We start from the raw sequence: 4,662 nt of genomic DNA on the forward strand, positions 1-4,662 counted from the left end.
TCTGCACTCAGCATCCACTGTCGTGCCATTTTAGTGTAAACCTTTCTGTGCATGTTAGACTTTAACCCATTTTGCATGTTGCTATAGCGATCTGTCCTAGGGCTGCTGATTGGACAGCAGAACTGTGTATTCCATATAAATAATTAAAAACGATCTGTTTATAACATGAGCTAATGAGTCATTATTGGACTTTTTGAGTTTAGCATGTGTTAGCCAGCTTTTAAAATTCAAACAAAATTCACACAAACTTTCAAGCAGCCAAGACGTGTTCGGTGTCTGTAGTTTTAGCACTGGAGCTACGAGGCTAATGTAGCTAACCAGTAATGGAAGTTTGTGTACGCCAGTTAGCACAGTGCTAACTGCAGTCATCAAAGTGTGTTCCGTACCTGTAACAGACTTGATTATGTGGTGTCTGACACTGTATGACTCGCTCTCTTTGGTCCGTTTAATCTGATCCGTGATGGTGTCTTATGATTTTTGAATACTCAGTCTGTAAAGCACTTCATCCAGTATGAAAAATAAAGATTATTTTAAAGTATGTTAGCATAGCTAAAAACGATTGTTTTGAAGCTTGATTTTTTTTGTCCATACTTTAGACATTTTGAAGTTTGAATCGAGTGTATGATGCATGCAGTTAGCACCATGCTAATTGGTGGTATATACGCTTCAATTACCTGTTAAGTTGGGGAAACTTCTTTGTAGCAAACTATTCCATTAAAATTTCACTGTAAAAGGTTATTTTTAAACTTCCGCATAATTAAACGGTTAAGATGTTCCAGAGAAACTTGAGTCAAAATTGTTCACAGTGGTGTTGATAGGAACCTAGGAACCAGATGTCCACCTGTAAAAGCTCCCTCACAGAAAGTTATTAAATGGAATGGTTATGAATTCCCTGCCTGATGTCTGAGAAACTTTTATGGTAGTTTTGAGAACTTAAAATCAATTCATGGTGGAGGGACACAACATGCAGGACACTGTGAGGGAAAACAGCGCCCAAAGAATTTTCCACTATTTTCCATCAACATTCCATATAAACTCAGAAGACACGTGTAGGTTCACTGGTGCTTTTGGATAGTAAATAAGTTTATATTCGTGTTATAGTCATGGCGACCCCTGGTTCCTATCACCACTTGCTCTATCTAAACAGCTGTAGGGGATCAGGTAGGTGTGAACTGGTGTATAAGTAGCTCTCTCGTACCTGTTAGTTGCTGGATCCACCGGGCACCACCGCTTAACCTGATTTCAGCTCGGTTAATTCAACCATGTAAATAAAGCTCACCACATTCAGCTTAATCAGTCCAGTCCGACCTGCTTGTGAGAGAAAGCAGAGCGTGTCTGGGGATCTTTCATAAAGTGGGTTAGAAAGATGAAGGGCTAAAGCCTTTCTAGGCGAAGAAGATGAAGAATTGAGGGAGACTGGACGCTGACGTCCTCTAGACCTTCAAACACCACCAGGTTTGGGCAGAATAAAAAAAAAGTGATGGCTGAAAATGGAGTACACTATAAATGTGTTTAGCACTGTATTCCATTAAAATGCATAAAAAGTAACATTTAGGAAAGAGGCACTGATACTGGTATTGGATTGATATTTATTCATATATATTTATACTTGTATACATAAAAATTTACACACAGAGGTGTTACTGGAGGTCACTTTAAACAAATTCCTGCTAAGAATTTACTGTGTGAAGTTAGCCCATCAATTAAATCTGGAATGTCGACATTTCCTACGAAAGTTTGTAGATGCCGACTTTATTCGGTTTGAGTAGAACTGTGAGGTATGAACGTTGATTTTAAAAAAAACTGTCCTTGTTAAACAAGCTGAAGAGACCGTGTTGTCCTACTGCGTGATTAGCTGCTGTAGCTTCTCAGCATTTCTACTCAGTACTCGGTATTCCTGTTATACTGAATGAATCAGCTTTATTGATAATCATCCGCAGGTCAGTCAGATGGAGTTAAGTAACAATTACTACGCTAATAAATATAATTTCATCTGAAGTTGTTAAAATACAGGCTCTGTACTTCCTCAGCAGTAGGTTAAAATGGCAAACTCCCACAAAAAGTGTTAAAAATTTGTATTTATACACACCCCACAGCTGACTGGCTCACATCTCTGATGCCCATCAACCGAGAGAAAACGTACCTCAAAGCTGCACCCCCTTTCACACGGTTTCAGTTTCAATGAAACGTTATTCAAACTGGAAACTAGCAAAATGGTGCACAACATTTTGAGATTGAATGTGCATTTGGTCTGTTTGGTTTTTAATTTTATGACATTATAAACAATGTTATCACGAGTCACATGTAAACGCTGTCTTTCTGTTACATTAGTCTTAGTTAAGAACCGTGGAATAAATGCTGGCGTTTTAGCTGCCTCTGTAACCTGGGCTCCAGAACACAAGACATTTAAGATGGAAACATTTCATCATGTCTGGGTTGACAGTTGCTTGCAAAAACCCCTTATATGTAATGGATAGCGACCCCTCGTCCATCTCCCAATGAATTCACTTTTTTATCAGTACTGTTGACAGATGATCATGCTGGCCAGTATACCAGCATACAAAACACAATACATACTGGTTTTGTAGGTGACAGGTTATCCTAATACCAGCTTATCTTAGAAAAGCTTTTCTTACTATATATTTGCTAATGTTACAACGAAACATGAGTGCCGAGTCAAACGTCTGCGGCTAGGCTAACCTATCCCAGTGTTTCCACGTCATCCAGTGAGCAATAGATCATTTACAAGATGACGCCTGACCCTCAGCTAGCATTAAACTGTTAGCTATAGCGTTAGCTCACCTACTGATTTGCTTAGTGGAGTATGAGTGCAGTTCTGCTGGGCTGTGAAATAGACAAAGTAATTCTGAAACAAAAAATTAATTCGTAGTAGTCGATATTTGGAATGTAAAGAGTAAATAATGAAGTTAACCGAGTCTTTTTTGGCTTTACAAAAGACTCAGCTAAAGTTTGTCCAAAAGGTCAGCATCAACGTTAAGTACATTTCCAAAAAAGTTGGGATGCTATGCAAAATGGAAATGGAAACAAAAACGCAATGACATGCATTTTTTTATATTTTTGAAATATATTTATTTTGAATTTGATGCCAACAACATACTCCAAAAAAAGTTGGCACAGGGACAACAAAAGGCTGGTAACGTTGTGCAATAATAATAACAAGTTTAAAAAAATAAAAAATAACAAGGTTAATTGGCAACAGGTCAGTAACATGACTGGGTAGTTAAAGAGCTTCCCAGAGAGGCCGAGGCTTTCAGAAGTAAAGATGAGGAGTAGTTCACTATTGCAAATAGTGCAAAAAGCAAACTTTTGCTTTTCATCATCTACGGTACATAATAATATTAAAAGATTCTCTCTATGCAAGGGACATGGCAAAAAAAAAAAAAAAACAGTATTGGCTTTAGGCCCTCAGGTGGCACTGCATTAAAACAGACCTGATTCTATAGAGGAAATCACTGCATGGGCTCAGACACACTTCCGAAAACCACTGTCTGAAAACAGTTTGTCAAGTTCAAACACTAAATGGCAAAGAAGAAATCGTATATAAACAGGATCCAGAAATGCTTAAGATTACGATTAAGTGACCCTTATTAGTCCCACAACGGGGAAATTTCACCTCCGCATTTAACCCATCCGTGAAGTGAAACACCACACTAGGGGGCAGTGAGCACACTTACCCGGAGCTGCCGCCTTCTCTGGGCCCAAGCTTGTTTAAGAGGGACTGAGGCGACGTGTTCTGTGGGCCGATCAATCAAAATTTGAAGTTCTTTTTGGAAATCATGGACACCGTGTCCTCTGGGCTAAAGACCACTCAGCTTGTTAATAGGGCACAGTTCAAAAGCCAGTATTCATAATGGTATAGGGGGGCATTAGTGTACATGGCATAGGTGATGTGCACATCTGTTAAGGCACCATTGATGCTGAATGATGTATATATTTTTGCCATTTACATGGGTTTTTTTGTTTTTTCAGGAAAGGTCTTGATTATTTCAGCAAGTCAATGTCGAACCATGTTCTCCAGCGTCTCCTCAGTTCCCAAACGCTTACAGTGTTAAAAGAAGAGGTGATGAAACGAATGCCCCTGTCCCAACTTTCTGGAACATGTTGCTGCCAGTAATTCAAAATGTGCATATAATAAAATTTCCACATTTGGTATGTTGTCTGAGTACTACTTTCAATGAAACAGAGATGAAATGATTTGCACATCATCGCATTTTGTTTTCATTTACATTTTTGTTTTCATTTACACTTTGCACAGTGTCCCAATGTTTTTAGAAATGGGGTTGTATTTTGGCAACCAAATGGCGTTATTAAAAATAATACGCTGTAGTTATCTATTTACAGTCTTTTTTTTAATGAAGTTAGGCCTGGAGATTTAACCACCACTTGATACATTTTGGATATTTATCTCAACTTTTTAAAAAATTCATTTTATTGTAGAACATTCATGATATTATATAGCCTTCTCTGGGAGAAAGAGAAGGAAACGAGTGAATGAGAACAGAGACAGAAACAAGAGAAAGGAAACTGGGAAAGTAGAGAACAAATAAAAAGGAGAGAAGAGGAAATGAGTCACCCACTGCGCTGACCTCTGACCTTATAATACTTTACCACAAAACACACATAAAAGAAACGACCCAGCCG

The 4,662-nt window shown here is 38.4% G+C and overlaps 1 protein-coding gene across 1 annotated transcript in view; it reads left to right on the forward strand.

The window, feature by feature from the left end:
• The window catches only part of luzp1 (leucine zipper protein 1), a 76,476-nt gene extending 72,382 nt beyond the window's left edge, over positions 1–4,094 (forward strand). The window contains exon 5 of the mRNA XM_017708851.2: positions 3,991–4,094. The gene's annotated coding sequence lies outside the window, so the exon portion shown is untranslated. The remainder of the gene's footprint in view (positions 1–3,990) is intronic.
• The last annotated feature ends 568 nt before the right edge of the window (positions 4,095–4,662 follow it).

This window comes from Pygocentrus nattereri, chromosome 10 (genome assembly GCF_015220715.1).
Source record: "Pygocentrus nattereri isolate fPygNat1 chromosome 10, fPygNat1.pri, whole genome shotgun sequence".
Lineage (NCBI taxonomy): Eukaryota > Metazoa > Chordata > Actinopteri > Characiformes > Serrasalmidae > Pygocentrus > Pygocentrus nattereri.